The sequence below is a fragment of the Callithrix jacchus genome, chromosome 14 (assembly GCF_049354715.1).
Source record: "Callithrix jacchus isolate 240 chromosome 14, calJac240_pri, whole genome shotgun sequence".
NCBI lineage: Eukaryota > Metazoa > Chordata > Mammalia > Primates > Cebidae > Callithrix > Callithrix jacchus.
The window spans coordinates 51,384,608-51,409,853 of record NC_133515.1 but is presented as its reverse complement, the minus strand read 5'-3'; the positions used below and the strand labels follow the sequence as shown (position 1 = coordinate 51,409,853).

The following is a 25,246-nucleotide window of genomic DNA, read 5'->3' as shown; positions in this document are numbered from 1 at the left end:
TAATATGCTCTATACATGAAATATGAGTATATTTTAATTTCCTTTAATAAATACATTTAAAATAAATAAGTTTAAATAGAATTTCTTGCTGTATCTGAGTAGATACTCTTTTGCAGCTTCCAGATATTCCTATCACTTGTTAGAGACTATAGCTATTAGTATATGACCGTGACAATTGGTGGTTGAGAGGAAATGGAGGAAAAGATTTTTGGGTATGAAGAGCGTGGTCAGGGGATTTAGAGACCAATGTGTGGACAGATTATCTGTGTGGCTCTTGAAGTTGCCAAGAATAGTGGGAGGAGAAACATTTAAGACAGGGAGTCAGGTACTAAAGTCTTTTTTTTTTTTTTTTTTTTTTTGAGACAGAGTCTCACTGTGTTGCCCAGGATCAAGTGCAGTGGCTCATTGCAACCTCTGCCTCCTGGGTTCTAATGATTCTCATGCCTCAGCCTCCCAAGTAGCTGGGATTACAGGCATGTACCACCATGCCTGGCTAGTTTTTTTGTATTGTTAGTAGAGACAGGGTTTTACTATGTTGGCCAGGCTGGTCTCGAACTCCTGTCCTCAAAAGATCTGCCTACTTCAGCCTCCCAAAGTGCTGGGATTGCAGGTATGAGCCATGGCACTGGCCTGGTGATAAAATCTTTAATGAGGGGAGAGATTGGGCAGAAGGTTACATGACTGCAAAAGGGGAGAGGTAAGGTAAGAAAGGTATTGCTCCTTAGTTTCTAGGCTTGCTTCTAGAGAGATTAATTTGCGATACTTTCTATGTTGCAAGTTATGTGACTCTTGAACATCTTACTCCTTGAAACAAAATAGTGCAGTCTTCTTTTCTATATTGTAAGTTGTCAAAGGCATATGATTTTAGCAAATACTAAACTGATGTGTTACTTGTTTGTAATTTCATAATAGTGTCTTATGAACTGATTTTTTTTAAACATTGTAATTGTTACATATTGTGTTTTATCTACATTTTAAGTCTTTATGTGAATAACAGCTTTATAAAATTCAATTGTGGTGGGTTCTTTAAATAATATAGCGAAGCCACTTAATGCCATAATTGGATATTGCTTTGCTTACAACATGATTATGTCTACACGTGACTCAAAATATGCCTCTAGATCAACAGTTGGCAAACTCTGGCCTGATCCAAACTGCTCATTTGTAAATAAAGTTTTATTGGAATACAGCCATACTCATTCATTCTTTTACTACTGTCTGGAGTTGCTTTTACACTGCAGTGGCAGAGTTTAAATAGTTGTTGCTTAGATTGGGTTGCTGCAGAGTTTAAAATATTTACTATCTGGCCTTTTAACAAAAAGTTTGTTCTCTTTAAAAAAATGGGCCAGGCTTGGTGGTCCAAGCCTGTAATCTCTGCACTTTGGGAGGGGCCAAGGTGGGAGGATCACTTGAACTCAGGAGTTTAGGAGTTCAAGACCAGCCTGGGCAACATGGTAAGACCCTATATCTAAAAAAAAAGAAGAAGAAAAAAAATAAAAAGTTTGCTGACTCTTGCTTTAAGTCATTGGAGTAACTTGCAACTAGTATTTAGGGAATATAGAGTCTAGCGCCTTTCTGTTTTCTCTGTGCTTAGGCTCTAAACTATTAGTTTAGTCTTATTTTAGTCAAACTACATATGCAACAGAGAAGACCATTGTGCCTGTTTCCCAGCCTTATAGAAAGAAACTTTAGAGCAACTTCTGAGAACATTGAGGTCTTTGTATGTGCAAAATATATTTTCTGGCTGTGTGACCTTGGATGAATTATCTCTTAGTACCTCTTCTTTAGTGGAAGTGATAATAATAACACTACTTCCAGCATAGAGTTGTTTTGAAGATTAAGTAAGATAATACCTGTAATAAAGGGGTTAGAACAGTGTCTGACAGAGTAAGCATCCAGTAAATGTTAGCCATCATTATTATGAGAACTATCTAGAGAGAAAGGTTAGAGTAGGTGAGAAGAAGATTGTAAATATAACCTGAACTTTTAAGAGTGTTAGAGAAAGATGAACTAGCACAGGTTGGAGTGACTGGGGAGGTAGGAGTAAACCAGGGAATGTGCAATCAGAAGTACAGTGCTGAAATGAGCTAAGTTTTGACAATACTTTGATTTTTGGGGAGAGGAACTAGATATTTTTGCTTCTGGAGCAAAATCAATTCATAACTTTATTTCCTTTTCATAATAATTTCAAGCAAATGTAGTACTAAGAAAACTAGCTTAATTCCTCCAAAGTAGAACTAATTTGCCAGCATTTGTGTATGCATGTCTGTGTGTTTGTATGTGTTCTGTGATGATGTTTTATGATAAGATATTTCTTTTCTTTTCTTTTCTTTCTCCACTTTATCACCCAGGCTGGAGTGCAGTGGCACAGTCCTGGCTCACTGCAGCCTTCACCTCCCGGGTTCAAGGGATTCTCCTGCCTCAGCCACCTGAGTAGCTGGGACTACAGGTGTGCACCACCACACCCAGCTAATTTTTGTATGTTTTGGTAGAGATGAGGTTTCACCATGTTAGCCAGGCTTCTCTCAAACTCTTAGCCTCAAGTGGTCCACCCACTTTGGCCTCCCGAAGAGCTGGGATTATAGGCATGAGCCACTGTGCCCCGCTGAGCCACTGTGCCCAGCCGAGCCACCATGCCCGGCCATTTTGTGATATATTTTTTTAAAAAAATGTATTATTTCTGGATTTTAAAGGCTACCCAGAATAAAGATTATATTTTCCAGATTTCCTTGCATTTGGTGTGGCCATGTAATTAAATTCTAATCAATGGAATATGAGGGAGATTGATGTGTACAACTTCCAATTAGAGTCTTTGAAAGGAATGAGCCTGACTTCCTCTTATCTTGACCCTTTCTTGCTAACTGAGATATGGACCCAGGAAGTATGATGATTTTAACTATGCCAATGAGATCAACAACTGGGGGATGATGGGTAACAAGAATGAAGAAAGTTGGGGCCCCAATCATTAGGTTTCTTCCAGCCATACTACTACTGAGCTGCCTACTCTTTTTGAGAGAAAAATTTTCTGTCTTATTCAGTTACTGAATCTTTGGATGTCTTTGTTACAACAAACTAATCTTTACCCTAGCTAATATATACTGTGCGTAATTAACCCTATTATCTCTAAGATAAAGTCCAAATTTCACATCGTGGAGTAAGAGAAGGTCTTGCTGTACATCCTATTTATCACTCTACCCTCTCTCATCATTCTACTCCTACTCCCATTCTGCATTACCCTGAATTCATCATAAATGCCCTGGTTTCTTTCAGATCTTGGCCTTTGAATGTGGTCTTCTTGCCCCACCTATTCCTGCTCTACTTCCAGAATTTTCTACCACCACCCCCCAAACCTGGGAACCTCCCAGGCTTCTTCCCAAAGCATTTCTGAGAGGAGGTGTTACTGATTTTGGACAATTCTACTGCTTCAATCCCCTTTTCCTATGCACTCTCTGCCAAACAGAATCTATGACTCTCTACTAATCTTAGGGCCTATGAAATAAGCAAGGTCTATTCTGTAGATTCTAGGAGCTGGATAATTTTTTAAGGTGTAGAGAAGCATCTTTTGCTGGAGGTTCTTCTTTGTATCTCTTATGGTCATTTTCATTCCAAAGCTGTGCCACTGAGTCCACATTCCTTTGAGGGCAGATGGGCATTCCAAATAGATTGGTATTATGTGAACCATTTTTTTTCTCAGCTGATGATGGTGATATAGATGTGTCTCAAGCAGGTACTTAGTTTGCAAAGAAAAATAAATTCATTTATACTTTACCATAATCTTCAGCTATAAAGTAAAGGGTATTGTCAATAAATTTTATTGCCACAAAGTTGTTGCAGATGTCTTCCACTGGTTCAGCAGTCATCTTTATTCCTGTGACAAATAGTTTCTTGAGAGAGGAAGTGATCTGGAAGGTCCGAGGTCCCTTTCCTCTTCCAGAGGCCCTTTGCTCCCTGGCAACTGCCTGGACAGGCAGCAAGGAGTTGTTTCCCAGTGCTTTTTGTACTCCTGGCTGCCAACTCTGGCTGCTAAAGCGACTGCCACCTGCCACAATTTATGATGTATTTCTGTGTGACAATTGCTCTTTTCCTTTTTCATTATCTTTTGTAATGACAGAGGTCTCACTGTGTTGCCCAGGCTGATCTTGAATTTCTGGCCTCAAGTGACCCTCCCGCCTTGGCCCCTCAAAAGTGCTGGGATTACAGCTGTAAGTCACCATGCCCAGCCACAGTTTTTCTTAAAAAAATTTTTTTTTTTCTGTCATGATTTTAAAGAAATGAACCCAGGATCCTTCTGTAATGTGTAATTTTCATACATTGTTTTGGTATCAAATCTTGGTTTACATACTTTAAAAGTTGATTTCTAAAATGAAATTTTTAGATTTCATTATGTGAAGAGGTTCTGTTCTTATGATTTAATTTAGTTTCATGTGAGTTTTGCAATTAAAATGCCTGCCCCATGAACTTAAAATTCGGCATTTCTAATTTTAAGAGCCACTGAAACTTGTTTAAAAGAGTGGCTCTAATTTTAAAAGAGCCACTGAACTTGTTCATTGCATGATATGAAAATAGTTCAGGAAAAATTGCACGAAGCATTTTGAATACTCAATAGGAATGTTCATATTCTACATTAGGCCTTTTGCATATTTGTTAAAAGGAGTGGAACTGAGTAGTGAAATTACGGCAGGATGTCATTATACCTGGTATTTGTCTTATGTATCAATGTTACAGTGATATTTTTAGGCTAAAAAGGCACCTAATGATTTTTTTTAGTAAGTTTGGTTTATTAAAAAATTTCTGGGTTTTATTAATCTGAGTATTGTTATTTTGAAAATAGTTTAAATGAATTTTGTTAAACTATAAAAATTACCTTTAATTCAAAAAAATTATCACTTTAAAATTTGATACCCTGCCTATGTCCACAAGAGTTTGTCAGCCTAAGAATTTAAAATAATACCATGTTGACTAATTTAGAGATATAAATAGAATCATGGTCTTACAGGAGCAGAGAGAGCACATATTACCAGGCATTTGCAAGGAGTTAGTTGCTGCTATTGAACAGTGGATTTGGTTCTGAGTTTATTGGCAACCAAGGCAAAAAGGGAAGCACTTTGGCTCATGTAATAATCCTCCTGGTGAAAGAACGTATATAAATTTGTTTCCAGAGACTTTTCTTAGACCTTAATCCAAAGAGGATTTTTATTATGAAAATAAAATATGACACTAGATAAAATCTCCAACTACAAAAGACTCAGAACCACTGTTAAATTAGATAATGTTTATGTCGACCCTTCATGAAGGCTTTTTATGACAGAATGTGGCTGAGGAACCTTGTTTTCTGATCGTCTAATTAAAACCAAGGGTACCACTTAGTATTTCTTTTGGCCTGGGGGTGAGGGAGTCTTAATGAAAAAATTATACATTAAGGGCTTTATACACCCAGAAAGTTTGGCAACCTCTAGTGTAGGCTTTTGTGATAGCACTTAATGCTTTCCTATCCCTTTCTGGTCCTTTGCCTATAATACTGCCATAGTTATCCTTCTAAAATGAACCTTCCATAGTTCCTTTATTTATAGGGTATGTTTAGTATGACAATTTTAATTTTTTAAATATTTCCTTATTCTATTTTACTAGTCTTCTTCCAACTATTTTTTTTAAGATTCTGAAATCTTGTTTTTACTACATGCAAAGAGTTTCTCTCAAATTTTATCTTTTATTGTTCTTTTTCCCTCTCCAAAATCATTAAATACAGAAAGCCATGTAGTAAAACCCTCTCAAAGTAACGTAATTGAAACTAGATTTGTTCATTTAATAAGTGGATCTAGAAATCAAGTTTAATGGTTCAGCTTTAGTTTGAAGAGTACTCTAATTTGCAAAATTACTTTTAAAAATTGGTTAATTCATTTGTTGTGAAACTTTTTATGGAAGTAATTTTAAGATTACAGAGAATTGCAAAGATAGTATAGAGCAGGGGTTAGAGCAGTGGTGTTCAATCTTTTGGTTTCCCTGGGCCACATTGGAAGAGGAATTGTCTTGGGCCACACATAAAATACAGTAACACTAGTGATACTTGATGAGCTTAAAAAAAAAAATCCCTGCATAAATTTCATAATGGTTTAAGAAAGTTTGTGATTTTATGTTGTGCCACAGGTTGGACATGCTTGGTATAGTTCTTATGTATCACATCATCCAGCTTTTTTTGGGTAAAATTTGAATAAATAAATTTACCATTGTCACTTATCAAAACTAAGAGATTAATGTTAGTATACTATTATTAGGCAAGCTACAGACTTTTTTCGATTTCACCGGTTTTTTCACTAATGTCCTTTTTCTGTCCAAGGATGTGATCCAGGATACCACATTGCATTTAGTTGTCATATCTCTTCTAATCTGTAACAGTTTTCAGTCTTTTTTTGTTTTTCATGACTTTGTCAGGTTTGCCAAGTGCTGGTTAGGTTATTTTGTAGAATGTGCCTCAAATTGGGTTTGTTTGATGTTTTATTGATGATTAGACTGAGGTTATGGAATTCTGGTAAGATACTTCAGAGGTAAAATTCCCCCAGTTCCTGTCACATAATATCATATATCACGTGATACCAACATGACTTATCACTGGTGATATTCACCTTGATTACTTAGTCTATGGAGTTTCTCCACTGTAAAATTACTATTTTACCTTTTAATATTTTATGCATTAGAAATCAGTTTCTAAATTCAATATACACCCAGGAAGGAGAATTCAGTTTCACCTCCTGGAAGGAGAAGTACCAAAGAATGTGAATATATGTTACAGCTACCACAGAACTAATAAATATTGGTGGGAAGATTCTTTGAGGTTATGTAACTATCCTGTTTCTCTTTAAAGTTTTGGCCACCAATTTAAAATTCATCATTAGATTTTGCTTGTAGCAATGGCTACTGTATCCTAATGATAATTTTCTGTTTCCTTTATTCCTTCTACATTTATTTTTGGAAATTTTCTGTAAGGAAGATTTGTCCTTTATTCCCCATTTATTTATTCAGTTATTTATTCATATCAGTGTGTACTTAATGGTTAATTATAAAATAACTTTTTGATATCATTACTGCCTTTTGTACAGAGGTTCTGACAGGAAGAACATTTTTTTTTTAAAGAACCCTTTCTGTTTTTTAAAAATATCTTTATTTTGAAATAATTTCAGACTTTTAAGTTGCAAACAGAATACAAAGAATGCCCATATACGTTCCCCTCCCCAATTCCCAAGTGGCAACATTTTACCATATTTGCTTTATCATTTCTCTTAAGCTCTTTTGTATGTATATTTTTTTCTTAACATTTAAGAGTAAGCTGTACCATAGTGACCCTTTACCCATAAATACTTCAGTGTGTATTTCTTAAAAATAGGGATTTTTTTAAAAGCATAATCATAGTTTGTCAAAATCAGAAAAGTTACATTTGAATGTAATACTATTACTTAATATATAAACCTAATTCAGATTTATCCAGTTATTCCAAAAATTCCATTTATAGCACAAGAAGAATTTTTTCCTCCCTAAACCAGGATCTAATCCTAGGGCCATATGTTACATTTAGTTGTCACATATCTTTAATCTCCTTTAATCTGGTAGAATTCCTCAGTCTTTGTTTTGACACTTGACACTTTTAAAAGTGTCAGTTCACCTTGGCACTTTTGAAAAATGTTCCTCAGTTTGGGTTTGTCTGTTACTTACTCATGATTAGGTTTAGGTTATGAATACTTTGTAGTAATACCAAAGTGAAGCTGTGTATTCACTGCATCTGGAGTCACATGATATTGATTGGTCCCATTATTAATAATGATAGTTTTGATCACTTGGTTAAAGTCTTGTCTGCTAGGTTTCTCCATTGAAATTCACTGTTTTTTTTCCTTTGTAGGAAGATACTTTGAGACTATGTAAATATCCTATTCCTTCTTTTTTTAGATTTTTCTTTTGTTGTTTTTAACTTATTTTAAGTTCAGGGTACGTGTGTATGTTTGTGATATAGGTGAACTTGTATCACGGCAGTTTGTTATACAGATTATTTCATCACCCAGGTATTAAGCTTACTACCCACTAGTTACTTTTCCTGATTCTCTCCTTTCTCTCACCCTCCATCCTTCAATAGGCCCCAGTGTTCCCTTCTATGTGTCAGTGTGTTCTCATCATTTAGCTCCCACTTGGGAGAATATGCAGTAATTGGTTTTCTGTTCCTGTGTTAGTTTGCTAAGGATAATGGCCTCTGGCTCCATCTATGTTTCTGCAAAGGATTAATCTTGTCCCTTTTTATGGCTGTATATACTCCGTGAGGTATATGTACCACATTTTCTTTTTCCAGTGTATCATTCATGGGCATTTAGGTTGATTCCACATCTTTGCTATTGCAAATAGTGCTCAGTGAACATAGACGTGCATGTGTCTTTATGATAGAACACTTTATATTCTTTTGGGTATATACCTACCCAGTAATGGGATTGGTAGGTTGATGGTATTTCTGATTTTAGGTATTTGAGGAATTGCCACATTGTTTTCCATAATGACTGAACTAATTTATATGCCCACCAACAATGCATAAGTGTTGCTTTTTCTCCACAACCTCGCCAGCTTCTGTTATTTTTTGACTTTTTAATAATAGCCATTTTGACTGGTGTAACATGGCATCTCATTGTGTTTTGATTTGCATTTCTCTGATGATCAGCGATGTTGAACTTATTCTCATATGCTTGTTGTCCACATGTATATCTTCCTTTGAATAGTGTTCATGGCCTTTCCTCACTTAAAATTTTTTTTTCCCTCTTGTGAATTTGAGTTCCTTATAGATGCTGGATATTAGACTTGTTAGATGCATAGTTTGCAAAATTTTTCTCCCATTCTGCAGGTCATCTGTTTACTCTGTTGATAGATTCTTTTGCTATGCAGAAGCTCTTAAGTTTAATTAGATCCCACCTATCAGTTTTTGCTTTTGTTACAATTGCTTTTGGTGTCTTTGTCATGAAATCTTTGCTTGCCCATTCCTTTTTGTCCAGGATGATTGCCTAGGTTGTCTTCCAGGTTTTATAGTTTTGGGATTTACAGGTAAGTCTTTAATCTATCTTGAGTTAATTTTTGTATATGGTGGAAGAGGTCCAGTTTCAGTCTTCTGCATTTGGCTAGCCAGTTATCCCAGCATCATTTATTGAATAGGGAGTCTTTTCCCCATAGCTTGTTTTTGTGAGCTTTGTCGAAGATCAGGATTGGTATCAGGATGATGCTGGCCCCATAGAATGAGTTAGGGAGGAGTCCCTCCTCAGTTTTTTGGAATAGTTTCAATAGGAATGGTACCAGCTCTTCTTTGTACATCTGGTATGTAGCCTTATTTCTGGGCTCTGTATTCTGTTCCATTGGTCTACATGGTCTGTTTTTGTACCAGTACCATGCTGTCTTAGTTACTGTAGCCCTGTAGTATAGTTTGAAGTCAGGTAGCATGATGCCTCCAGCTTTATTGTTTTTGCTTAGGATTGCCTTAGCTATTCAGGGTCTTTTTGTTTCATATGAATTTTAAAATAAGTTTTTTCTAGTCCTGTGAAGAGTGTTATTGGTTTGACAGGAATAGCATTGAATCTGTATATTGCTTTGGACAGTGACCATTTGAATGATATTGATTCTTCCTATCCATGAGCATGAAATGTTTTTCCATTTGTTTGTGTCATCTCAGATTTCTTTGAGCAGAGTCTTGTAAAGAGTTCTCATTGTAGAGATCTTTTCACCTCCCTGGTTAGCTGTATTCCTAGGTATTTTATTTTTTTTGTGGCAGTTATGGATGGGATTGTGTCCTTCATTTGGCTCTTGGCTTGGCTGTGGTCGGTTATAGGAATGCTAGTAATTTTTGTACATTGATTTCGTATCCTGAAACTTTGCTGAAGTTCTTTATCAGCTGAAGGAGCTTTTGGGTCAAGACTCTGGGGTTTTCTAGATATAGGATCATGTTATCTGCAAATAGGGGTAATTTGGCTTCCTCTCTTCCTATTTGGATTCCCTATTTCTCTTGCCTGATTGCTCTTGCCAGGACTGTCAATACAATGTTGAATAGGAGTGGTGAGAGAGGGCATCCTTGTCCTGTGCTACTTTTCAAAGAGAATGTTTCCATCCTTTGCTCATTCAGTATGATGTTGGCTGTGGGTTTTTTCATAGATGGCTCTTATTATTTTCAGTTATGTTCCTTTAGTACTTAGTTTTGAGAGTATTTAATGTGAAGGATGTTGAATTTTATAAAATGCCTTTTCTGCATCTATATAACTGTGTGGTTTTTATCTTTAGTTTTGTCTGTGTGGCAAATCATATTTATTGATTTGCATATCTTGAAGCAATCTTGCATCCCAGGGATAAAGCCTACTTGATTGTAAGCTTTTTGATGTGCTACTGGAATCACTTTGCCAGTATTTTATTGAGGATTTCTGCATGGATGTTCAGCAAGGATATTGACCTGAAGTTTTCTTTGTTGTATCTCTGCCAGGTTTTGGTATCAGGATGATGCTGGCCTCATAGAACAAGTTAGGGAGGTGTCTCTCCTCAGTTTTTTGGAATAGTTTCAGTAGGAATGGTACCAGTTCTTCTTTGTACATTTGGTAGGATTTTGCTGTGATTCTGTCTGGTCCTGGGCCTTTTTCGGTTGGTAGGCTGTTTGCTACTGATTCAACTTCAGAGCTCATTATTGGTCTGCTCAAGGATTTAGTTTCTTCCTACCTCAGTCCTGGGAGAGTGTATGTGTCTAGATTTTATCCGTTTCTTCTAGGCTTTCTAGGTTATGGGCATGAGGTGTTCATAATATTCTCTGATGTTTATTTTTATTTCTGTGGTATGAGGTGTTTATATCCCCTTTGTTATTGCTAATTGTATTTATTTGTATCTTCTTGCAGTTCTTCTTTATTAGTCTAGCTAGTGGGTCTATCTATTTTATTACTTTTTTAAAAAAAACCAACACCTGGATTTGTTAATCTTTTTAATGGGTTTTCTTGACTCAGTCTCCTTTAGTTCAGCTCTGATTTTGGTTATTTCTGGTTTTATGCTAGCTTTGGGTTTTTTTCTTGGTTCTGTAGTTCTTTTAGTTGTGATGATAGGTTGTTAAATTGAGATCTTTCTAACTTTTTCATGTGAGCATTTGGTGCTATAAATTTCCTCTTAAAGTTGCCTTAGCTGTGTCCCAGAGATTCTGATATGTTGTATCTTTTCTCTCATTAGTTTCATAGAACTTCTTGATTTCTGCCTTAATTTCAAAGTCATTAGGGAGCAGATTATTCTGCTTCCCAAAGTCATTAGGGAGCAGGTCATTCAGTTTCCATGTAATTGTATGGTTTTGAGTTAATTTGTTAGTCTCAGTTTCTAATTTGATTGTGCTGTGGTTCAAGAGAGTGGTTGTTACGATTTCAGTTCTTTTGCATTGGCTAAGGTATTTTATGTCCAATTATGTGGTTGATTTTAGAGTATGTGCCATGTGGTGATGGAAAGAATATATATTCTGTTGTTTTGGGATGGAGAGTTCTGTAGATGTCTATGAGGTCCATTTGATCTGGTGCTGGGTACAGGTCCTGAATAACTTTGTCAATTCTCTGCCTCAGTGATCTAATACTGTCAGTGGGGTGTTGAAGTCTCCCACTGTTACTGTGTGGAAGTCTAAGTCTCTTAGAAGGTCTCTAAGAAATTGCTTTATGAATTGGGGTGCTCCTATCTTGGATGCATATATATTTAGGAGTGTTACGTCTTCTTGTAGAACCCTTTACCATTAGCCCTTCTTTGTCTTTTTTAATCTTTGTGATTTAAAGGCTATTTTGCTTGAAATTAGGATTGTGGTGACCCAGAGTGGTGGTACCTGGAGTTACTGTCTGGTTCTCCAAGAGGTCCAAGCATACTGCAAAAGCTTTTCCTTGCAGATTTATCAGAATGAGCCTGCAGGCCCCACGCAGACTTCTGGAGCTGGCAGCACAGAGCCTGCTGAGAGACCTGTACTTGGACACCTCCACTCTGGATGAGCTGCCTGGGGAGGTCTTCCCCCTGATGGTCATGGAGGCCTTCAGCAGCAGGTGCTATGAGATACTACAGGCCATGGTGCAGACCTGGCCTTTCCCCCACCTCCCTCTGGGGTCCCTGATGAAGGCACCTCATCTGGAGACCTTGCAAGCTGTGCTGGAGGGACTTGATTCACTGGTGTACATGACAGTTCACCCCAGAAGGTGGAAACTTCAAGTGCTGGATTTGTGGGTTGGTGATGAGAATTTCTGGACCACATAGTCTGGAGCCAGGGCCTTGTCCTGCTCCCCAGAGGCCGTGAGTAAGAGGCAGACAGTGGAGGACTGTCCAAGGATGGGAGAGCATGAGCCCTTGATGGTGTTCATACATGAGCCCTTGAAGGTGTTCATAGACCTCAGCCTCAAGGACAGTACCCTGGATGAATGGCTGAGCCACGTCTGTGGCTGGATTCACGACAAAAGAGGTTTAGTACAGCTGTGTTGTAGTAATGTACAGAATTACTCAATGCCCACTTCACATTTCAGGAAACTATTGGAAATGGTATACCCAGACAGTATCCAGGAGTCGGAAGTCCAGAGAAAGTGCTTACTGAATAGACTAGGAAAGTTTGCCCCTTACCTGAGCCAGTTAAGCAAGTTTCACAAAGTCTTAGTAGCCTTTGGTTATGATCATGAGTTAACTGTATGTGCCCAACAGCAGTTGGCACCTGACTTGGAAACTCCATCCCTCAGCTTGGGCTGCCCTGAGATGCTTTTTATAAGAAAGATCAATCATATCAAAGAGCACTGGGACAACCTGCACAGGGTTTTCAAAGATCTGATGCAGAAAGCTGGAAACCGTCATTCTCATCAAACTGACACAAGAACAGAAAAACAAACACTGCAGGTTCTCACTCAAGTGATGAACAAAGACAATGTTCAACATTGATGTTGAGCAATGAGAACACATGGACACAGGGAGGGGAACATCACACACCTGTCACGGGGTGGGGGTTTGGGAAAGGGATAGCAGGGGGTGGGGGGCATAGGGGAAGAACAGCATTAGGAGAAATACCTAATGTAGATGATGGGTTGATGAATGCAGCAAACCACCATGGCATCTGTATACCTATGTAACGAAACTGCATGTTCTGTACAAGACTGGACAAGGAAAATGTGGCATATATACACTGTGGAATACTATGCAGCCATAAAACACGATGAGTTTGTGTCCTTCGTAGGGACATGGATGAATCTGGAAACGATCGTTCTCAGCAAACTGACACAAGAACAGAAAATCAAACACTGCATGTTCTCACTCATAGGCAGCTGTTGAACAATGAGAACTCATGGACACAGGGAGGGGAGCATCACACACTGGGGTCTATTGAGGGGTACTAGGGGAGGGAGAGTTGGGGGGGTAGGGAAGTTGGGGAGGGATAACATGGGGAGAAATGCCAGATATAGGTGACAGGGGTGGAGGCAGTAAACCACATTGCCATGTATGTACTCATGCAACAATCCTGCATGATCTGCATATGTACTCCAGAATATAAAGTACAATAAAAAATTTTTTTTTAAAAAAGAAATTAGGATTTGCAACTTTTGCTTTTGTCTGTTTTCCATTTGCTTTGTAGATTTTTCTCCATCCCTTTATTTTTAGCCTATGGGTATCACTGCATGTGAGATGGGGCTCTTGAAGACAGCATACAAATTAGTCTTGGTTCTTTATGCAGCTTTCCACTCTGTGCCTTTTAATTGGGGTATTTAGTCCATTTACATTCAAGGTTAATATTGATATGTGTGGATTTGATCCTGTCATCATGATGTTAACTGGTTATTATGCAGACTTGTGTCATTGCTTTATAGTGTCAGTGGTCTCTGTACTTAAGTGTGTTTTTGTACTGGCTGGAAACAGTCATTCCTTTCTATGTATAGTGTTTCTTTCCTTTAGGAGCTCTTGTAAAGCAGATCTTGTGATAATGAATTCCGTTAGCATTTCCTTGTCTGAAAAGGATTTTATTTCTCCTTTGCTTATGAAGCTTAATTTGATGAGATACAAAATTCTGGGTTGGAATTTCTTTTCTTTAAGAATGTTGAATGTGGGCTCCCAGTCTCTTCTGGCTTCTAAGGTTTCTTCTCCTGAGAGGTCCACTGTTAGACTGATGAGATTCCCTTTGTATATGACCTGACCTTTCTCTCTAGCATCTTTTCTTTCATTTTGACCTTGGGGAATCTGATGATTATGGTTCTTGGGGATGAACTTCTTGTGAAGTATCTTACTAGGGTTCTCTACATTGCCTGAATTTGAATATTGGCTTCTTTAGCTAGCTTGAGTAAGTTCTCATGGATGGGATTCTGAAATATTTGTTTTTCGAGTTGTTTGCACTCTTCTCATCTCTTTCAGGGATACAAGTGAGTCGTAGATTTGGTCTCTTTACATAATAATCCTATATTTCTCGGAGGTTTTGTTTGTTCTTTTTCATTCTTTTTTGTCTATTCTTATCTATCTTATTTCAGAAAGCAGTCTTCCTCCACCTGGTCTGTTCTGCTGTTAGTTCTTGTGATTGCATTATGAAATTCTTGTAGTGTGTTTTTCACCTCTGTCAGATTGGTTACATTCTTTTCTATACTGGTTATTTTGTCTTATCATCTCCTGCATTACTTCATTGTGATTCTTAGCTTCTTTGGATTGGGTTTCAGTGTACTGTATCTCAATGATCCTTGTTCCTATCCATATACTGAATTCTATTTCTGTCACTTCAGCCATCTCGGCTTAATTCAGAACTCTTGCAGGAAAGGTGGTGTAGTTGTTTGGAGGAAGGAAGGCACTCTGGTGTTTTGAATTGTCAGAGTTCTTTTGTTTGGTCCTTTTTCATTTTTATGGGATGATGTTTCTTCAATCTTTGAGGTTGCTGACCTTTGGATTTGTTCTTTCTTTTATCCTATTTGATGACCTAGAGGAGGGGTCCTTAACCCCTGGATCATGGACTCATACCAATCTGTGGCCTGTTAGGAACTGCACTGTACAGCAGGAGGTGAGTAGCAGGCAGGCAGGCAAGTGAGCATTACTGCCTGAACTCTGCCTCCTGTCAGATCAGCAGTGGCATTAGATTTTCATAGGAGCACAAACCTTATTGTGAACTGCTAATGCAAGGGATGTAAGTTGTGTGCTCCTTATGAGAATCTAATGCCTTCTCCCACCTTGCATGGAAAAATTATCTTCCATGAAATTGGTTCCTGGTGCCGTAAAGATTGGGGACTGCTGACCTATAGGGCTCAAGTGTGGTATCAGGTGGATTCACCTAACTGACTTCATTTCTGGAAGATTTTCGGGGGCCAGTGCTCAGCTTCCAACTCTTGGACTGTGTGCCCAAACTCTGGGGGACTTGTATCAGTTCTGACTTTGTTCTCTGGCTCCTCTGGGTTAGGAATCCACTGTGCTACATGGTGGTGAGTTGGGGCTCCAAGGTGCTTGGTGGTGTCGGCCAAAGTGTTTTGTAGTGTGGTGACAGTATTATTCATTCATTGTTTATTTGTGCCTCATTTGCCTATGACAGCAGCAGCAGCAGCTGTGGCAGGGTGGTGGGGTGCATGCTTGTTGGTTGTAGCAGTGTGCTAGTGGGAACCAGGGTGCCTGCCTCCAAGCCAATGTTCACTGCAGTGCTAGAGGCAACCCATTGGTAGGGGTATGGGGGCACCCTGCTGGCAACTGTACACGCAGTCATATTGGAGGTGGTGTTGGCACAGGGTGGGGCACTGGCAGTCACAAGTCTGTGTGCACTCTCTATGCACTGCATTTAGGGGTGGTTATTCAGGGCAGCAGAGAGTCTGCTGTTCCCTGCCTGGTTTCACTCTCACGGTAGTGTTGGTACAAAGGTGGGGTGCTGGTGGGGGTGGAGTTGGTTGGCTCTGTGCCTGCCAAGGCTCCGACTGAAATGGTGGTTGGCAGAGGATGGGGGACGGACTGCACTCTGGAGGCAGCAGTGGCTGGGTAGGATGCATGCACATGGGTGGAGCAAGGAACTAAAACTTGCCCATGCACACATGGCCAGCAAAGTGATGTAGGGGGTTGTCATGAGTGGGGGTGGGGGATGGGAGCTACAATGTAGGGGGTTGTCATGAGTGGGGGAGGAAGCAGGTGGGCTGGTGCATGGCTGTGAGGGCCGCCCTGCTGGAGCTGTCTACCAGGCAAGCACTGTCGCCAGTGTAGGAGCTATGATGTGGGCCCCTAGGGCGCTCAAGGCTGCTATGCAAGCAGATGTGGCCAGGCTGGGGCACTCAGGTTGGACTGATCTTGTCTGATGGGCAAGACTGCCTTGCAGAGTTCAGGTCCAACAGTTCCTCTAGGGCTAAAGTCTTCTATGGGAGTAAGTCAAGCCTAGGAGGATGGCCGACCCTGGTCATGCTCTGTTATAGATGCTCCCTCACCAAACACTCTGAGCTTCACATCAGCTGGCTTACTGCCCCTACCACTTGTCTGAGCCACTCTCCCTGCTAACTCCAATGTCCATGGTGGTCAAGGGGTTTCCTATTGCCAGGATTCCAGAGGTCAGTGGTGAGAATGGGTGGCTTTCTCCTTGCCAGTTGGCTTTCTCCTCACCCAGTCCCCTGGAGTCCTTGGGGCCTGGAATAACTACTGGTTTGTGGTAGGTAGCCCTGTGCTGGGTTTCCAGCTTTCTCTCCCTTCAGCCAGCTTCTGTGTCTTCCCTCTGCTCTCAATGCTTTTCCTCTGAAAATCTGTTAGGAGTGTGCCAGTCATCTCAATCCCATCATGGCAGCTGTTCTACTTGGCTCCTCTAGTCTGCCATCTTGCCCTCACATCCTATTCCTAATCAGACTTTTACACATTGGTGTTAGGATTCAGTATGGTTTTGTTTTTCTTTTTTCTTTTAGCCTAGTTAAGTGAACTAGTGAGAAAGGGAAAAAGAGTAGAACAAGGAGTTCAATCTGTAACTGACTATGAACAATCCATTGAGGTAACTCACTACCCGCCTGGTTTTGTTTTTAATTTGAAGCATAGATAGATTCATTTGTTTTTATCTATATTTCATACTATAAAATCCCCCATCCTTGTTGAATTAATCGATGCAATTTTAATGTCGTTTCCCCATGTAAGAACTATTTTTAAAAGTATGTCTCCCACATCCTGATTATCCTATTCCAACTCTCTATCCTTTCTACCTTGTTCCACCCCACTCTGAATGTAACAAATTTTTTTATTCTGGGTTTCGTTTCTTCTTCTTTTTCCTTTTCTTAAAAACAGATTTATTGAGGTGTAACTCATGTGCTAAACAGTTTGCCCTTTTAAAGTGTACAATTCAGTGGTTTTTATTGTATTTCTAGAGTTGTGCAACCACAGTCACTATCTAATTTTAGAATATCTTCATTTAAAAATCCCATACCTGTTAGCAGCCACTCCATAGTCCTCTGGTTCCCTCCCCACTCTACCCCAGGCAACCACTAATCTAATTTCTGTTCTCTCTGGATTTGCCTATTCCAGATACTATATGGTCTTTTGTGACTGGCTTCTTTCACTTAGCATTATGGTTTCAAGGTTCATCAATGTTTAGCAAATATCAGTACTTCATTCCTTTTTATTGCTGAATAATCTACTATTTGGGTATATTAACATTTTATTTATCCATTCATCAGTTGATGAACATTTGGGCTTTTCCCACTTTTCTGCTATTATGAATAATGCTGCTGTGAACATCTGTGTCTTGGGTATGTTATAGATCAAAGGCTCTTTGGCTCCCTGTATAATAAAACTTAATGTAGGGCCAAGTAGATATCTCAGACAAGGCTGTATTTTGGGGCTTGCAGTGAGCACAAGGGAGATAATAGAGGTGTAAGGACTCTCTAGCTGACTCTGTGAAACAGCCATTAGGGAATTTTTTATTCGACAAAGTGTGGGAATTGACATCTCAGTGAGAGATGCAGGCTGGGTTGGGCAAAGCATGTGAAGGGTGGGGTTTTTGGGTCAGCATATCTGGTTGTGATATTTATCTTGAATATTAGATGACCTGGTAGTCTGACCAGAGGCAACAAGGCTTAAATTAACTGTTAAGCCTTCTTTCCTGAGGTGGAACACTTCACAACCTTGGTTTGATATTTAGATTTCCTAAGGCCAGTTCCTGGAAGTCTTTAAGTAAAAGGCATGGTTAAACATTATGAAGAAGGAACTGTGTCCCATTGCTATTCTCTCTCAGGTATATATACCTAGCAGTGGAACTGCTGGATCATGTAGTAACTAACTTTTTGAAGAACCACCAAACTGTTTACCAAACTGGCTGCATCATTTTACATTCCCACCAGCAATGTGTGAAGGTTCCAATTTCTTCATTTCCTTACCAGCACATCTGATTGTCTATCTATTTAATTTTAGCCATTTAAGTACCTGTAAAGTGTTATATCATTGTGGTTTTAACTTGGGTTTCTCTAATTGCTGAAACATGTTGAGCCACAATATTTTTATATGCTTATAGAACATTTACATGTCTTTTTTGGAGAAATGTGCATTGTAATCATTTGCCTATTTTTAATTGGATCATTTCTTTCTAGTGTCGTAAGAATTCTTTATCTATTTAGGATATAAGACACTTATCAGGTATGTGATATGAAAAGCATTTCTCTCATATTGTGAGCTATTTACTTTTTTGGGGGTGTTTTTTAAAAAGGGTTTAATTTTCATGAAGTATAAGAATCTATTAATACATTAATCATATATCTATCTTTTATTTTGTTGTGCTTTTGGTGTTGTGTTTTCTTAGATTTTGCCTAACCCAAAGTCATAAAGATTTACTTCTATTTTTTTTAAAAAAGAATTTTATAATTTTAACTCTTACATATAGTAAGAATAAGTCTATATTTTGAGTTAATTTTTGTGTATGGTATAAGGAAGATATCTACCTTTATTCTTTTGTATGTGAGTATTTATTTCTAGCACCATTTGTCTAGTCTGGTTATTTTCTTACTTTACTTCTTTTTGCATAAATGTGCAGATATATGTACTTATAAAAAATTTATTTATTTTACCTATACAAGAGAGGTAAGACAATACAATCAGTACTTTCACTTTGCTTTTTCACTTTATACATTCTAAAAATCATTCCACATCAGTTCATAGAGTCTGTCTTTCTTCTTTTTTTTTTTTAATTTTTCAACAGCTACAAAGTACTATCTTTTTGATACACCATAGTTTATCCAACTATTCTCTTATGTGTGGGCATTTAGATTGTTCCTAATATTTTGCAAATACAAACAATGCTTTATTGAGTAGCCTTTGTGTTTGGGAATAAATTCCTAGAAATGGAATTGCTGTGTTATAAGATAAACACGTATGTAGTCTTGTTAGATATTGACAAATTTCCCTCTGTGAGGGTTTTATCAATTTGCCTTCCTACCAGAAATATATGAGAGTACCTGTTTCCCCACAGCCTCAAGTACCAAATTTGTTGTCCTGATGTTTTTGCCAAAGCAAGAGATGAGAAATGGTGTCTTGCATAGTTTTAATATGTACAGGCATACCTCAGAGATATTGCAATCTTAGTTCTAAACCACTGTAATTAAGGAAATACTGCTATAGAGAGAGTCACACAAATTCTTTGTTTTCTCAGTGCATATAAAAGTTGTGTTATTTATTCCCTACTGTTCTATCTAGTTTTGATCTTTCTCCTTTAACTTTAAAATAATTAATAGACTTTATGTTTTTGAGCGGTTATGAATTTACAGAAAAATTAGAGTACAATTTCCATATATCCCCTCACCTGCCCCTCTTTCCCCCCATTATTGATATCTTACATTAATAATGACTTAATTCCACCATTATAGTATTATACAGAGTATTTTCATGGCTCTGAAAATCCTCTGAAATCTCTCCCTCACTCCCCCTCCCACTGTATTTCTGGCAACTACTAATCTTTTTACTGCCACCATAGTTTTGTCTTTTCCAGAATGTCATGTAGTTGGAATAATACATTATGTAGTCTTTTTAAATTGGCTTCTTTTAGTCATCAGTATGCATTGAAGTTTGCTCCATGTCTTGTGATTTGATAGCTTATTTCTTTTTTATCAGTAAATAATATTTCATTGTCTGGATGTACCACAGTTTATCCATTTACCTGTTGAAGATATCTTAGTTGCTTCTAAGTTTTGACAATTATGAGTAAAGCTGTTGTAAACATCTATGTGCAGATTTTTGTGTGGTTATACAATTTCAGCTCCTTTGAGTAAATACCAAGGAGATAGATTGCTGGATCCTGTAGAAAGAATATGTTTATTTTTGTAAGAAATTGCCAAACTGTCTTCCAAAGTGGCTGTATTATTTTGCATTCCCAACAGCAATGAATGAGAGTACTTGTTCTTCCATACCCTCTCCCAGCATTTGGCATTCTTGATGTTCTATAGATTTTGGCCATTCTAATAGGTGTGTAGTGTTGTCTTGTTTTAACTTGGATTTTCCTGATGACATATCATGTGGAGCATCTTTTCATATTTTTGTTTGCCACCTTTATATCTTTTTTTTGTGAGGTGTCTGTTAGGGTCTTTTGCCCATTTTTAAGTGGCTCTTTCTTATTGTTGAGTTTTAAGAATTCTTTGTATTTTGGATAATAGCCCTTTATCTAGTATGTCTTTTGCAAATATTTTCTTCTAGCCAGTGGCTTGTCTTTTTACTTTTTTGATAGTGTCTTTCAAAGAGCAGAAAAATTTAATTTTAATGAAGTTCAGCTTATCAGTTCTTTCATGGATTGTGCCTTGTGTGTTGTATCTATAAAGTCATCACCATACCCAAGATTATCTAGATTTCCTCCAATGTTAATCTTTTAGGAGTTCTGTAGTTTTATGTTTAACATTTAGACTTAATTTTTGTGGAAGATATAAGAGATCCATGTCTGGATTCATTCTAGCACTATTTGTTGAAAAGACTATCTTTTCTGCATTGATTATATTTGTTCTTTTCGCAATCATAAATTGACTGTCGTTTGTAGGGGTCTGTTTCTGGGCTCTTTATTTTGTTTTTTCACCATTACCATACGTCTTTATTACTGTAGCTTTATAATAAGTCTCAATGTTGCGTAGTGTTAGTCTTCCAACTATGTTCTCCTTCAATATTGTAGTATCTGTTCTGTATCCTTTGCCTTTCCATGTAAACTTCAGAATCAGTTTGTCATATCTATAAAATTACTTGCTGAGAGTTTGATTGATATTGTATTGATTCTATAGATGAAATTGGAAAGAGCTACATCTTGGTTATATTGAGTCTTTCTAGCCATGTACAGATATCTCTCAATTTATTTTGATCTTCTTGGGTTATAGTTTTGTAATTTTTTCCCCATAGGTCTTGTGTATATTTTATTGGATTCATACTTAAGTATTTAATTTTTTTGGTGCTAATATAAATGGTATTATGTTTTTAATTTCAATTCCAATTGTTCATTGCTGATGTATAATAAAGCAATTGACTTTTATGTATTAATTGTAAGGTTTCAGTGAGGCAACTGAGGTTCGAATGAGGCAAGTGAGGCCAGTTATTGAAATAAAGAAATTTAATCAGTTCCTGAGTGAGGTTCTATTGTCTGGGGAAAGAGGGCCAGAGAAGTCGCGCTGACTTCCTGGGGCGTGGGGGTTTTTATGGCTATGAGGAAGGAGCAACAGCTGGGTGCTCTGATTGGCTCCAGGGGAGTGGGATTGGGACAGGGTGAGCTGCTATTGGTTGGTGGGTTGTTGGGTGGGTTTTCTGGTGCCAGAGCTGGCCAGGGTTGCATCAGCTGGAGTCTTCTAGGGGAGCCATGTGGCAGAGCTAGATGCCAAGTGCAGAGTCAGGTGCTGAGTGCAGTGGTGGGTGTGTCCGGCCTCCTGGTGAGGCAACCGGCCTTACATTCCAACGCTTTTGATGATATAGGACGCCGCTTCTTTCTGGCTACTTCCTGCTGAATAGGGGTGGAATGAGGGAGAAGGGTTAGTTGGCTGGTGCCTTGATTGGGAGTCAGACATAGGAGTGAAGTAGCATCTGGTTTACGGCCACCCTGGAAATTTCTCTCATGTGGGCCTATAAAAACCTGAGGAAAAAAGGGGCTAGCATTAAGAGAAGACAAACGACAATGATGGGAGTGACAATAGGGGTTAGCCAGGTTAGCATGGGGGATTGCTACCTGTTAAGAGGAGAGACTGATGCATTCTGCTTCTTGTGGAGGTCCTCTTGGAGGCGATAGAGAGTGTTGACATTTTCTTCTACAAGGCCTGTTTCATTGATGTAATAGCAACAGTGCTCCTGAAGAAACAGACAGGTACCTCCCTTTTCTGCTGTTAGCAGGTCAAGCGCCCGTCAGTTCTGGAGAGTTACCTGGGCCAGTGATGTGATTTGTCGCTGGAGGGAGTCCAGGGAGGCGGCCGACACTTCGATAGCCATGCGAAGCTTGTCCTTTAGTTGAGTGGCTGAGGTGACATTGTAGCCTAGGGTGCCTCTACCCAGCCCGGCCGCCACCAGGATGCTAGAGAGAGACCAACGACAATTGGAAGGAAGACTGCTTGTCTGTCATGGTGATTAGGGGAGGGTGGAAGGAGGGATAGAAGTTCGGCCTGTCCATATGCCTCTAACTGCGGGACCAAGGTGACAGGCATACCAAGGAAAGGGAAGGAGGCATTAACAACTTTAAGGTTCCATTACACCAGAAATATCCTCCTGGTGGTGCGTAGAGGAGGATTTTACCTTTACTATGGTGTTACAGCTGGGACTGGAGCTGTTGGCTGTCTCACAGCAGAGAGAGAAATTGTGAGCGTGTACTTGGCTACGTACTGGAGAATGAGACTGGGTTGAAGGGGGCAGGAGCCAAGGTCGGCTGCCAAGGCTTGTCTAAAAATGTGAGGGCTGTCTCAGAACCCCTGAGGCAGGACCCTCCAGGTAAGCTGTTGTAACAGGTTGGTGTCAGGATTGGTCCAGGTGAAGGCAAAGAGAAAGTAGGACTCAGGGTGAAGGGGAATGGTAAATAGGGCATCCTTGAGGTCAAGAACTGTACAATGAGAGGTAGTGGAGGGAATGTTTTATGATAGGGTGTATGGGTTGGGGACTATAGGGTGGAGGGGTACCACCTCCTTGTTAATAAGGTGTAGGTCCTGAACCAGGCGGTAGCCGCTGGTTCAGGAGTGTTACAAGGGGAACTGCTGGGAATAAGTAGTTCCTTGGCTAGCAGGCAGGTGATGATAGCCTTCAGGCCTTGATGGTGGGCCTTTGAGATGGGGAACTGAGGACGTGAAGGAAAGTGGGTAGGGTTTTTGAGAAGTATCTTAACCGGGGGTTGATGTTTGGCCACTACAGGCTTGGAGGTATCCCATACTAGGGGATTAATTTCGTCAGGAGGGATAGGGGGTTGGGGCGAGGTGTCGGTTAGGAGTGGTGGTAGGAGGTGGGTGGATGATGGGCTTGAGTGTGGGGGGCCAGTGAGTTGGAGAGTGGCCCCCACAGTCTGAAGACTGTCTCGTCCGTAAAGGGGGACTGGGCACGAGGGTATAATTAAAGAAGAGTGGGAAAAGGGGTGTCCCTCGAGGATGCAGGCTAAAGGATGTGTTTGATTAGGACAGGAAGGCTTTCCATCAATTCCCATGACTGAAACCTGGGAAGGTATGCTAGGTCCTGAGTAGGAAGGCACTGCAGAATAGGTAGACCCCCGTGTCCACTAAGAAGGAAATGGACTTACCTGCTACCTGCAGTGTTACCCTGGGCTCAGCAAGGGGTGGGGGTCTTCGAGTCCGGGCTGCGTCAGTCATCCAGAAGGCCGAGAAGTTCAAGCAATGGATTGCTTCCTGTGGACTGGCCTGCCCTCCACATACAGGTGCAGGGGGTAATCCGGACGGGCAATTACTATGCCAATGTCCAAGCTGCTTGCAGTCTGGGCAGGGCTTGGTAGGTGGTCAGGGACATGGAAACTGATGTGCCCAATGTCCCTCCTGACCACACTTGAAACAGGGCCCAGGCAGAACGCCTCTGGAGTTCTTGGTGGGTTTTGATGGACCCCCCTCCACCAGGTGCCTGGTAGGCTGCCAGCCTCAGGGCTGCCACAAGAGCTGGGGTTTGGAGACGTACCTTTTGCTGTATACAGGCCTGGCAGGTGGCCTCAGCCTTTTTCTCTTGGCCATTAAAAACTTTAAATGCCATGTTTACTAGGTCTCGTATGGGAGTTTGGGGGCCCTCCTCAGCCTTTTTAAGTTTTTTCTAATGTCAGCTGCTGACTGAGAGATGAAATGGGTGGCTAGAACTGTAGCCCCCGGTAAAGAGGCTGGGTTTAGCCAGTTATGAAGGATTATACCATTAGTTAATCGGTCAAGGAAGGCGGTGGGGTTTTCAGTAGGAACTTGAGTTATTTCCCTTAATTTATTATAATTAACTACCTTTTGGGCTGCACTTTGCATGCCCGCTAGGAGGCACTGTAGCATTTGGTCTCCGCGGCGGAGGCCATCTTGACCAGTTTGATAATTTCAATTAGGGTCGGCCTCGGGGACCGCCGCCGCACTTCTGGCATCTGATTATCTGTGAGATATAGATGTACCTGATCAGCGTGTGCCCGGGCCGCCATAAGGATGCAATCATGCTCATCTGGAGTGAGGGTGGAGGACAGAATTACATAGGTATCATGCCAGGTGAGGTCGTAAGCCTGGGTGAGGTAGTGGAATTTTTGGTGTAAACAATAGGATTGGTGGAAAATGACCCTAGGCTTTTCTCAATGGTTGATAGATCAGAAAGGGAGGAGGGAACATGTACTTGGACAACGCCTTCCACTCCGGCGACCTCTGAAGGGGGTAAAGGAGGGAGGTTTCATCGTTAGGAGCACGGTGCAAGTGAGTGTGAGCATTGACAGGAGAGGCTAGGTTGGAACCAGGAAGAGGGGGAGCTGGAGGGGGGAGGGCAGAGCTTCCACATATGGCAGAGGATTTGTGGGTAGAATTTAGTTGGCATACGGTTGAGGGGCAGTATAGAAGGAGAAGATGGAGGATGACCATTTTAGGAGAAGGACATGAGAAGACAGAAACAGAAATGGGAAGGGAAACGGGAAACAGATGCCATCTTAAGAGAGAGAGTGAGAAGATCGGAGCAGAAACAGGAGCCGAGAATACAGCTGAATCTGGATTTGCTGCTCAGAATTCACTCACTGCTACGGAGTAGTTAGGAATGGGAACCAGTGTCCTGGTTCTCGTTCTGAGTACGAGGGTAAAGGAGAAAGACCAGAGCGGAAGGACGTCTCCTTGGCGCTTTGGCTTTCAGAACAGACAGGGGAAGC

At 40.0% G+C, this 25,246-nt stretch overlaps 1 protein-coding gene and 1 pseudogene across 51 annotated transcripts in view; both read left to right on the top strand.

Moving 5' to 3' along the window:
• The window catches only part of EHBP1 (EH domain binding protein 1), a 388,496-nt gene that overhangs the window by 52,173 nt on the left and 311,077 nt on the right, over positions 1-25,246 (top strand). The window lies entirely within an intron of this gene.
• Positions 3,947-12,961, top strand: LOC103787937 (PRAME family member 33 pseudogene; annotated as a pseudogene). Its single transcript, XR_013526581.1, has one exon. The product of XR_013526581.1 is annotated as a PRAME family member 33 pseudogene (transcript).